The sequence below is a fragment of the Pezoporus flaviventris genome, unplaced genomic scaffold (genome assembly GCF_033815535.1).
Source record: "Pezoporus flaviventris isolate CSIRO_AGI_PZ_B2104156 unplaced genomic scaffold, CSIRO_AGI_Pfla_v1 ptg000036l, whole genome shotgun sequence".
Classification (NCBI taxonomy): domain Eukaryota; kingdom Metazoa; phylum Chordata; class Aves; order Psittaciformes; family Psittacidae; genus Pezoporus; species Pezoporus flaviventris.
In genome coordinates, this window is record NW_026892584.1 from 14,412,473 (window position 1) to 14,424,798 (window position 12,326).

Below are 12,326 nucleotides of genomic sequence, written 5' to 3' on the forward strand. Positions count from 1 at the left end.
ATTAAAGTGATGATTCAGTGACGGTAAGTTGATTCACACACCTAGGAAAACACACAAAAAAATCACATATTAGCTATGAATACACAGGGGATAAGAATGGCACTCTGTTACATGAAAGAGCTGAAAGGTAGAAGCAGCTCCACAATGTTTTTAGGACACAGCTATGCTTCAGATACAGACATTACCACAAAATTCAGATGTGGGTTTGAGATATACTGCACAAGTTCCTACAAAACAAAGGATATTCAAAACTACTCAAGTATAAGAACAGGTCACAGTTTCAAAAACAGCAGAGTGTTATTGAAAACACTGAAAACTCAAACTTTGTAAATTCTTTTTTTCAATGGGATAGAAACTTCTCAGATGCGACCCAAAATAATGCAGTTCTAATCTGTGTAAGTCCAGCCATCAGATACACACATGCACTTCTACAAATAAAGATCTAGTGATCACAAAAAACAAATATTGCATACTTTCAAGCACAAGAGAATGGAAATTTACTTCCATAGTGACTTCTCTAGACATATCAAGGATGAGGGGGTCATTAAGAGCAGCCAACATGGCTTTACCAAGGGGAAATCATGTTTGACCAACCTTATAGCCTTCTATGAGCAAGTAACTAGGTGGATGGATGATGGCAGAGCGGTAGATGTGGTTTTTCTTGATTCCAGTAAGGCATTTGATACTGTCTCCCACAGCATCCTCATAGATAAGCTAAGGAAGTGTGGGCTTGATGATCAGGTAGGGAGGTGGATCAAGAACTGGTTGGAAGGAAGAAGGTGGAGAGTTGTGGTCAATGGGGCAGAATCTAGCTGGAGGTCTGTCACTAGAGGAGTCCCTCAGGGGTCGGTGCTGGGACCAGGGCTGTTTAATATTTTCATCAACGACCTGGATGAGGGAACTGAGTGTACCCTCAGCAAGTCTGATGATGATACTAAACTGGGAGGAGTGGCTGACACACCAGAGGGCTGTGCTGCCATTCAGTGAGACCTGGGCAGGCTGGAGAGTTGGGCGGGGAGGAACTTGATGAAATTCAACAAGGGCAAGTGTAGAGTCTTGCATCTGGGGAAGAACAACCCCATGTACCAGTACAGGTTGGGGGCTGACCTGCTGGACAGTAGTGAAGGGGAAAGGGACCTGGGGGTCCTGGTGGATAGGAGGGTGACCATGAGCCAGCAATGTGCCCTTGTGGCCAAGAAGGCCAATGGCATCCTAGGGTGCATTAGAAAGGGTGTGGGTAGTAGGTCAAGAGAGGTTCTCCTCCCCCTCTACTCTGCCTTGGTGAGGCCGCATCTGGAATATTGTGTCCAGTTCTGGGCCCCACAGTTCAAGAAGGACAGGGAATTGCTTGAAAGAGTCCAGCGCAGAGCCACAAAGATGATTAAGGGAGTGGAACGTCTCCCTTATGAGGAGAGGCTGAGGGAGCTGGGTCTCTTTAGCTTGGAGGAGACTGAGGGGTGACCTCATCAATGTTTACAAATATGTGAAGGGTGAGTGTCAGGATGATGGAGCTAGGTTTTTTTCAGTGATGTCCAGTGATAGGACAAGGGGCAATGGGTGTAAACTGGAGCATAGGAGGTTCCATGTGAACACCAGGAAAAATTTCTTTACAGTGAGAGTGACAGATCACTGGAACAGGTTGCCCAGGGGGGTTGTGGAGTCTCCTACGTTGGAGATATTCAAGGCCTGCCTGGGCACGTTCCTGTGTGATGTACTCTAGGTTACCCTGCTCTTGCAGGAGGGTTGGACTAGATGATCTTTTGAGGTCCCTTCCAACCCTTAGGATTCTGTGATAGTGCCAAAAGAACCATGAGCATGTTTTATTGTATCTTATCCCCACACAGCCTTTTTATTCAGCATTAATATTAAAAATTCCAAGACTTAATAAGAAAATAGTTATTAATAAGGTAATCTTCCCTACTTTGGAAAGCACAGAAACAGAGAACTGAGCAAACTGGTCATCCAAAAGTGAAAGTAAAAGCTGTGCAGCTGAAAAGAATTTTTGTCTAGCCTGCTTAAACATCTCCTTTGTTGTTAAACATTTCATTGTCACATTTAAATGACAGCTTTTTCAGTCTCAGAATTGTGCAAGCCCTGCAAGACAGCACACCAGAAACAGACCTGAGATGGACGTTCTCACAGCTAATTAAATTAGAAGTAAACCTAGCAACTCCTCTTTGTGTCTCTCATTCGACTTAAATAATCACAAAGTAAACAAAAGAGACAACCTCTGATCATACAACCCTGCTCCCCAGACCCATGAGGTGGGCTTTAATAGCAGGTTTGTGTTGTTTTAGATTCTGCTCACAAAGCCGGGGCAAAGCCTGTGATGAGTCTCCGGCATATTTTTGTTGCACACCACAGAACCAGTTTGCAGCATTTCAGGATCACATAGCTCTTTACATTAATGCTTTAGTTTTATAAAGACGTATTACTAGATTGTCTTACGGGGAAAACAGGAGCCTCCCTCTCCTGAAGCAAGCAGCATGCCCAGCATGCCCTTTTTGGACTTTCAAAAGGAGTGAGGGGCCCTCAGAGAGGAGTTGGGTTTAAAGCCTTTCAGGATGAACCCACATGTGGCCACTGGGTTGCCTGTGGCATATGTGGTGGCAGATGGAGAAGTGAAGCTTTCATACCCTCTGAACAATGCTCTGCAATTTTGACACTTCTCTTGAAAAGCAGAGATGTCATCACCCTTCCAGGCTGGTGTTTTGGCACAGAACTGATCCTCCTCAGGCTGTGTACCAGTACCGAAGGATAATGTACACAGGCTATTCTGGAGGCAGTTGCTGCCTTAACTTTCAAATATAATGAATGCCCACAGAGCAGAGAATCGTGCATTACTGGTAAGTCTCCTTCACTGCACATCAACTTCCTTTTGCCTTTTGGCTCATAAAAGAGCAACACATACCCAGTATGCACCTTCACCTTCCTCCCACCCCTCATTTAAAGGGGTTTCAATTAACATTACAGCACCTTACTAGGTCTAACAAATAAAATGCCTTGTGAGAGTGACTGGCACAACAGGGCTCCAATAAACAAAGCAGATCTGGCACATCCCACAATGTAATTGTATTAGTGTGGGCTGCTTCAGTCCTACTTCTTGAAGACTTTCCAGAAGTTATTTACCAAGAAGAAAAAAACCCAACAACCAAAAACAACCCAAACATGTTAAATAGGTCAGAGACAGTCAAGTATTTCAGTCATCTATGTATTTAAAACTACACATACAAACTAAAGCTCTTTTCAAAGCAAGGTGCCTTTAAGAACTAATGTTGAAAAAACAAGTTGCAAGTTTAGCTATTGAAAGATCCGTATTTTTATGCAGCAGCAGAACACCACTCTCAAGCTCACTTACAGAAATTGGGGGGTGTATTTTTATTTGCTTTGGGTTTTTTTTACAGATTTTCTTTTCTTTTTTAAGAATGATGTATCAAGAGGATTTCCCTCTTAAAATTTGTGCTCCCTTAAGAGTCCTGCAGAATGAGATCCAATACTCCAGCATAACTTTTGATCTATCTTTGTCTTCAAACAAGATGCAAACTTGGTTTTAATCAGACATTCTTTCAATTCCCACTCATTTTACTACAAAACCCTATTAAACCAATACAAGGAAAAACAAAGAAAAGCAGTAAACCACAGCAACATTTAATTACAGGGCAGGAGGAAAAGGAGTTGAGGGAAAATGTGAACAACTTTAAGGTTTTCAAAATGGTTCTGGAGCTTTTCAAGTGTAAGCTAAGGAAGCTATGAACAGACATGCATATTACTGATTCAATTCTGAGCATGAGGTTGAAATGGTACACATTTCAGCCTAGTAAAGTTAAGGGATCTACAAGGAAGTCATTCCTATGGCTCCTCCTCCTCCTAAGCGAGTTTACGCTGCTGGAATGGAAGGCATTCTAGTCTATAGTGAAATACAATGCAGGGTTTCATTCTCAACATAAAAGCGCCTCCAGAAGCTTCTACCTTGCTCTACCAGCTCCAAAAGCTGGACTCTACCTTGCCTACAAAGTTACTGCTGCAGAGGTGATGACCAACCCATTCCACTTAACACTCACCTATACCAGGATGCATATTTACTACTGGGTGGGGTAGCTGCCAGGATACCAGTTCCTCTCAGGGAATCACCAGAGCAACATGATACATCAGTCCTCTGCACAGTGGAGAAGAGTCTCAGCATACACTCCACTTTCACAGCCTGCCCACCACTCAGTGCACAGGTGAAGAAAGAGAAAGCTGGGGCAAAAAGACAACTGAAGCAATGGGAAAGAGGCTGGGGTTTCGTGCCTCTAACTTCTGGTCCTGCAGCTCTTTGACAGTGTGAACTTCTTCAATACAGTGTCTTGAATTATCACAGTTTAAAATAAATTAATAAGTAAGCAAACAACAGGCCAGGCTTCCTCTAGTCTCTTATAGCATCACTAGGCTGAGTCTGAAAATACCCTGTTTACAGACTGCATCACAAAGTAAGCCATGGGAGAATACTAGGCTTTCTGTGAGAGCACTAACTGCCACTACCCAATAACAAAACTAAAGCATGTGAATGGTGGGTGAAAATATTTCTTGCTACATACAAAAGTTTGCTTCCTGAAATTTATAGAAGCATTTCCACTTCCTGCTGTCAAAGTCAAGGAAAATACTGTCTGCATAACTATGGAAGAGCAAAACCAGGTAAATTACACAGAACGACTTGCAAAGACATCAGTGTCATCTACTGCCCCTAACTACTACCCTCTGTGCTAGGAGTTAAATTGTTACATCTGAAGTAATTCAATTTGTACCCAGGATAGCTTCTTTGGAGAGATTAAACATGTATGATGGCATTTCTAAAGACATCACGCTTGTCATGACAACTAGGTAAATGTAATTACAGACTACTGTACTTCTGGCAAGAGGAATCTACTGTAACCAATACCACATTATGAGCAAGCATCTTTGCTACACATGGGTTAAGTTTTCCCTTTTCCTGTTTTAGGAAACGCCTTCATGTTTCTATTTACACACTCCTAAAGCAGAATTCAATCCCTGATGCATCCTCCCCACCCCCAAAGCCCAGCCCTGCCAGTGAAAGATTGCTTCTCACCCAGCTAAGCCTGATCAGCTGGGATCAGCTGGTTATAGCAGCCAACAAGTGGCTCAGAGGGTAGGGGAGCTGTGGGGAGTCCTTGTACCAAGCAGAGCACACAATAGGGTGCATACTGGGAAGTGCAGGACCAAGGCTTCCAAGCTACTGACCTTTCAAGCAGGTATCAGCAGGCAATGAGCTTCTCTGGGAGGATCTCAAGTTAGCAGGAAGAGATGCAACTTTTAAAGGAAGAGTAGAAAACAGCAGTAGCCTGACAGACTCTGGGTGCATCATCAAACCTTCCTGAACTGACAGCTGCCAGCAGCCTACATGTTTTCTTATGAACGCAAAATAAGCAAAAGACGTATTTAGGCGGTATTGCAGTAGATGGCTGTGGTGAGAGCAAGCAGTGCTGCTAAAAAGCAGAAGTGATGCAACAGGAACAGCCACAGACACAGAAACCCAAGTCTCCAGCTAAAACGCTGCACAGCTGAGGAGCTGAGATTAAGACCACTGAGACTGCTCTTCCTGAGAGCTGAAACAATTCTCCAGGCAGGAATAAAATAGCTGAAAACAACCACGATCACAGGACAGAACTAATAGCATCAAAAATCACTATACCACAGGCAGGACACACATTTAATGACTTCAGTAACCACTACTTGCTGACTCCCCAGGCAGCCCATGAGCTCAAGCAGCCATTTCAGCGCACCTCCACATGTTGCACTAAATATAAACTCTGCTGACAACTGTCTGGAAACTGTTGTTTCAGTACACTGAACAACTCAAGGACATCAGGCCCTCCTCACAGACCACGTGTGGTCAATTTGCATGACAAGCAGAGAAAAGGTGACAGAACCAAAGTCTGTGCTACAGTAATATTGCGGCTGAGAAATTACAGCCTCCAGGTCAGTACTTCCCCATACACAGATCTCACTGAAGCATCTGCGCATAAAAAGACTTTCAAACAGGAACATGAGGGCATCTGCCTTTTTATGACTAGTTGTCTAAGAGCAGGTTATGGCATCATTGTCATGTGCTACTCTGCTCTACAATGAGATGCAACACCATAAAGCGATAACAGTTATCTTTGATTTTAAAAGCTTGATTAGGTTACAGGTCTTTCAGGCACACTTCCTTCATCCCAGTGGCCCCTTTAAGAAACATACTACTACATACTACTTTCAGACTGTACTCTCTTCTCCAGTGGTCCATAAAACAGTCATTTATGTAACAGGATAAGCCAATTTAGGTGAGCAGATGAAATTCCAAACAAGAAAAAAAAAGTTCCTTTCTTCTCCAAGTTTGGCTTACAGAATCACTACCAGAAACAACATTCAAGTTATAAAAAGACAGAAGTGACAGCTGTAAAACTGCCAGTGCCACAACTGACCACCAGATTACAACACTGGAAAGAATTATTCTCTCTGCATAGAAGTATGCCCCCAGAAATAGCGTGGCATGAAAAGAAGAAAAGGAGGCAGACTTACAAAGAGATTTATAACAGACACCTGAAGGCAGTGGATGAAATAAACGACAAACTGCAGACACAAAAGCACTGATCCTTACTGCACTGGTATTTAATATGCAAATTCTCCCTCTGCTCAGGCATTTTGCCTCCCTTTGATGTATACAGACAAGTTCTAACTGGAGATGCAGGATGGGAGAGTCCCCTTTTCCCATTATCTCAAGTATTTTTATCTAAGCAACAGTTAAGTACTCTGAAAAGAACTATCTCACTTCTGCTTCTGTTTGGGGGGGGGGGGGGGGGGTGGAGGAGGAGGGGAACCCGCATAAAAAAGAAGTATAAAAATTGTTATTACAGGAAAGAGGCAATGTCTTCCCAACTCTGATGCAGGATGCAGGCAAGCTGGTGCCTGATACCTGTAGGGCAGTCTAGGAGAAGAGAAAGACAAGCTGAACAACAGAGGACAGTAAAGATACTCTGGATCAGATCCAGATGTCATGAGCTTAGTCCTACTGAATGAAAAATTAAAGAGGTTAAAACCTCCTATTAAGAACTCTTCTTTCCATTATTCTGACAACGACTCTCCCGAACAAGCTGCACTGCTCCAGAAACCTCAAGAATTACGGTGACAATAGATTCCTGCCAAGAGGAGCACCATTACATAATAGCATTTATGGGAATACACACAAAAAGCCACTAGGAAGTGCAACCTGACAAGTGCAAAATCCTCTGCGCCCATCAGCTCAGTTTAGCTCTGGACCATTCCAAAGGCAGCTTCAGGATATTTTTAGTTCATATGTTTACTTCCTCTCACCTCCTTCCACCCAACAAAACCTGTTACGGTAACTACACCGAGATCCAAGTCCATTCCCAACGATGTAACCCTTGAGAATAAACCCACTTGAAACTACTGTATTTGCATTAATCTGCTTAAAAGAATGCTAAAAAGATGAAACAAAAAAAAAAAACAAAACACCAAACCCAACGTGTCACTGCTTGCATTAAGTACATTTAGAAATAAGAACTATTTATTACGGTATTCTTTCATCTTTTACTCCTTTTCTTTTACTCAATTATAGGGGTACTTACAACAGTTACTGCTTTTCAGTTCTCAAAAGCCCGGCGTGGCTATTTTTGAGTTCCAGGTCCTCCGAGGGATTTAGGATAGATTCGTTACACACATACAAGCTCAGCCTAGGCACTGCACATGTGTGAAGGCAGCTGCCAGGGGAGGTCTGACCTCCATGCGCCGTCAGAGCACCGTAAATAAGAAAGCAAAGATGAAGCCCTCACGAACACAAAGTTTCCCACGTCAGACCATCTGCAGCAGTGCCTTCACCCGTACCTTGCTCCCGGACACTTCGCGTCTCTCCAAGAACCCGTAAGCCGTCCTAAAGGTAACACAGAGCAGGGAACATTTCCCGGCTGTTACTCCCGGGGGTTTTAAACCCCAGCGGTTCTCCCCACACCAAGGGGGGATCCACACGCCTAACTACACACCTTAAAGCCCGCAGCCCTCGGAGGAAGCCCAACGCTGCCGCTACCCCGGCCACACGCCGCCGTGACGAGGGCGAGAAGCCGCTACCGCCGGTGACGTTACGCAACAGCCCCGGCGGGACAGCCCCGCCGCGGCCCCGAGGGAAGCGGGCGCCGTCCCCCCGCCACGCGGGCAGGGGCCGCCCGCCGGGCGGGTCTCTCCCTCTCCCGGAGGGGGCCGCTCTCCCCCGCGCCCGGGTTAAGCGTCGGAAACACCTTCCGCCTCACTCGGCGTCCGAGACGCGCTCCTCCGCTCCCACCCACGCCGGAGCCAGGACGCTTCCGCTGCCCGCGCTCCCGCCGGCTCCTCAGCGGCGCAGCCCGCGGTGCGAGCCCCACCACCCTCCCCTCGCGGCAGCTCACCGGGCAGCTCGGCGGCGGTTCGCGGGGCGAGGCACGGTGCCGGGTGCAGGGGCGGCGGGGCAGCGCTGCCGCAGCGGCGGGGCTGAAGGTCGGCGGCCGCGCGCCCCGGCCGCCCCGGCGTCTCACCCGCCCAACGCCCCGGCCGCCGCCGCCCGCCAGGCCCCGCCCCGCGCACACCGCCGGCCGGGCTCCCGGGACGGGGCGGGGCGGGCCTTAAAGGGGCCGCGTGGCGGCCGCTCGCGGTGCGGCCGGTGGGGGGCGCTGCGGGGCGCTGCCGTTCCGCCTGCTGCGAGCGGCGCGGGAGACGAGATCACAGAACCACAGAATGGTTTGGGTTGGAAAGGACCTTGAGATCATCCCCTGCCACCCCCCTGCCATGGGCAGGGACACCGCACACTAAACCGTGTCACCCAAAGCTCTGTCCAACCACGAAGCATCTCTTTGCTTTCCTTTCTCTTCCTTGAATTAACACCTTCTAGAGATCTGCTCTATTACTCACATTTCACTATGGAGAGTGATCTGTTCTCCTTCTTGGGGGAGGCAAACGTAGCTCCTACTGGAAAGGTGGAGGGAAGTTTACTTTTCCTATTTTTCTGCAAAAGCACACTGGTCGTTCCGAGTAAAAGCCCATAACAGGCTATAGAATTGGCTTACCACCACTTGATCGGATGCAGGAGATGAATATGGCACATGACAAAACATTTCCTATAAACACTCCTCTTGCAAAGCACTTCAAAAACAAAAAGCAGGAAAAACCTACATGGTCACCCGGAAAACATGCCTGGAGGCAGGAAGGGAGAGAGCGGGAGTCAGAGCTGCACACAGACTTACCAATTCACACAGCTGCTCTCTTTGTGAAACCTCGGACACGAGCCAATATTTTCACTCTGTCCTTTGCATTTTGCTCTGGTTTGACCCATTGGTGCAGCTCTCCTGGACCTGGAGAGAAGTTCAGAAACCCACGTACCTCTAAAAGGAGGCTGCCACCCTGCTCCCTCTGCTCATGGCGTTAATGCGCACAGAAAACTGCAACTCCTGGCAAATCCTCACTAAACTGGTCTCTCACGGGGGCTGGTTCACATTTTTGGGTTCAACTATTTAAAGTTTTTAAATATTTAGAGGTACTTTTTAATTTCTATGTTATACCTCATTTCCCTAATTCTTATTTATATATACCTCTCTTTATAACTGGATTAGGACACTTTGAGGCCTCAGATACACTAATGTATCTGGCTTGCTTTTTTGTTTATCGTGGAATCATAAATATCAGAATTTACAGATTATATGTCCAAAGTATCATACAGACATAAAGTAATGCTTTTCACATTGGATTTGCTATACTGCACCAGACCACTGATCTGTCTAATCCAATATTCTGTTTCCGGCATTAGCCAACAGACGATGTTTCAGATGAAGTAAATGCAACTGACAGGTACTTCTCTCTTCACAGTCCAGAACCTGTGACCTACTGGTTCCACTCTTTTCAGGCTCCAGCTTCTGAATGGGGATGTGAAATATTTTCCTTTTATTACATGTCAATAAAGGAAGATCAGGAGGTGCCAGCACCAGCGTGCCTCTCCCTCAGGCAAAAAAGTTTATGGTCTCAATGCAGGTATTTTGGCACAATTTTCCTGATAGTCAAAGTCTTTCAGGTTGCTTGAACAGATATGAAAAGAAATAATGAACTGAAACTTTCAATTTTGGGTAGCATAAATTTTAAAGCATGAATGCTGCCAAACTTCATCGGAAGGTCAAAGCATGCTTATTTTGTGCAGCCCCATCTGATTAAACAATTAATTTCTTATTGTTTATGGATGTTGCTTTTATTCCACAGGAGGAGTATTACTATTGCACGACTCTTAGCCCATTAATATATTCCTTCCTGGCAGAGATGCCAATAGGCATTGTGTCAGTCTGCAGCTTGTGGCAGGGGGCTGGGGGAAGACAGCAGCTCATACATGGGATAGTGGGGTGCCCCACATCACATTTCACCCCAGCCCCCTTAGCAAACCCACAGCAGTAGGGTGGTAGGGGAGTCTGGGCTGGAGAAGCTCTGTTTTACAGCAATACAAAGCAACTCTTCTAGCGCAGCAAACATGGGCTGTTCTGCATGCCTTGATAGATCCCCATAGGGACAGTTGCTGTCATCCAGACCTGCCACTGGATTATTCACATAAAAGCAACATCTTTTTAATCTCAGTCATGAAATTCTTATCTTCTCCTTCAAACTGCCAAAAGCCCTTCAAATACTTCTGAAAAAAAATGGTACCTTTCACCCTCACATACATACCAGCCCATCTCTTCCATCCCATGATGGACTCCACGGGTTATCGATGTTTGCACAGGTGCCACATACCTAACATGACCCTCATTTCCAGTTAATTTCACTTTTGAGAGAAGCCACAGATAAAATGTAATTCCTGATGGTAGTGCTCAGCTCGAAAAGGTCTCATGACAGTTGAAGCACTATCAGAGAAAAAAATAGCTTAAGAGATAATGTTACTTCAGGCTGTGACACAATCAATCTTTGCCCATAAGCCCTGGTAACGTCACCATCCGGTGCAATGTCCTCCTCCCCAGCATTATGTGCTCCTGCAGACGAGGAGAGAACGCTGTACCTGTTCCATGCCACTTGCTCCCTCCTCTGCAGAGCTGCCCAGCTGGTATGCTGAAAGACTGAGACAGCTTCACTCCAGCAACAAGCTGCTACAGAGACCCTTCAGGACCCAGCTTGGTCACCAAAGATGTTTTGGCTTCAGAGGGCTCCCTCGCAATCCTTCATAGTGAGACAGCTCTGAAACTCTTAGTACTAAGATGCAAGAGTGCTACTCACCTTGAGTTGCTTCCATCAACCCCCCATGTCCAGATTCCAGTGGAAAAGCGGATAGCTGGCATCACACCAGAGGTACCTTTTGTTCCTTGGAGCTGGCAGCATGCAAGGCATGATTCTGGCAAACAGCACCTCCCACTTGCGCATACATGACAGCTATGCACACTCTTGCTCCTTTGCCTTCTTGCTGATAACACCTATGTGACCTATTCATTGGCAACTTGTTTGAAGTGGGATTTGTGCAGCAGCAAATCAGTTTGCTCCTGAAATCCCCACAGCCCATAGTGTCCTGTACAGTTCACCTCTCCTGTTTGCTTTGTTTTCTCCCACTTCCTTTTGCACACATCTCCTATTCTGTCAGCCTTGGTTACACTTCCGGGACCATGCACTGGAATGTGCACACATTTTTCATGTTTAGCAGGGCATTACTCATTTATTAACATTCAGAGTAGATGTAAATAGAGAAGCTCACCTCCAAAGCACTACTGAAGCAACATGGGAAAGATAGAAATCTTGGCACACCATCCATCCTCCTGCCTTTCTGGGGTACTTCAGAAGCAAAGGGGATGATGCTGAACCTCTTGTCTCTAAATCCCTTTAGCCCTCCGCACAGTTCATAACCTGCTGATGAAGGACAGGTGAGGCTAAATCAGACCATAAGCATCATCTCTCTCATGGCATTTCCCTTCTTGGAGTACTGTCAGTATTCACTCTGCTAAGATAATTTTCCTTGCTGTGACTTCAAATACAGTGTGCAGTTGTGGAGCAACCACTGGGGCTGCAACACCGCCATAGGAGTCAGAAAGCCCAGCTCGCAGCCTGGAGCTTACAGGGATTAGGGACTGGAAGCTGTACAACATCTGCTCTGTTCATGTAGGCCTGTACCAAGGAAGCTCAGGGAAAAAAAATCATCTCCTGGAAACTACCCAGAGCTTTTCTCTCTGAGGGAAACAAACGAGGCCTTAATTAATTTTCTTTCAAATACAGCAAATTGACTTCTGCTCCAGTTGTGCTAGATTCAAGCCACACAGCACAATGGTATTAATTCCACTTCACTTAAG

At 46.0% G+C, this 12,326-nt stretch overlaps 1 protein-coding gene across 2 annotated transcripts in view; it reads right to left on the reverse strand.

The window, feature by feature from the left end:
- SUSD6 (sushi domain containing 6) overlaps positions 1 to 8,254 on the reverse strand; it is an 80,895-nt gene extending 72,641 nt beyond the window's left edge. Inside the window, exon 1 of one of the 2 annotated variants that reach the window (XM_061463251.1) lies at positions 8,037 to 8,254. The gene's annotated coding sequence lies outside the window, so the exon portion shown is untranslated. Of the gene's footprint in view, positions 1 to 7,881 lie in introns of both variants that reach the window. The other variant, XM_061463250.1, reaches the window with a different exon arrangement.
- Positions 8,255 to 12,326: the final 4,072 nt, after the last annotated feature.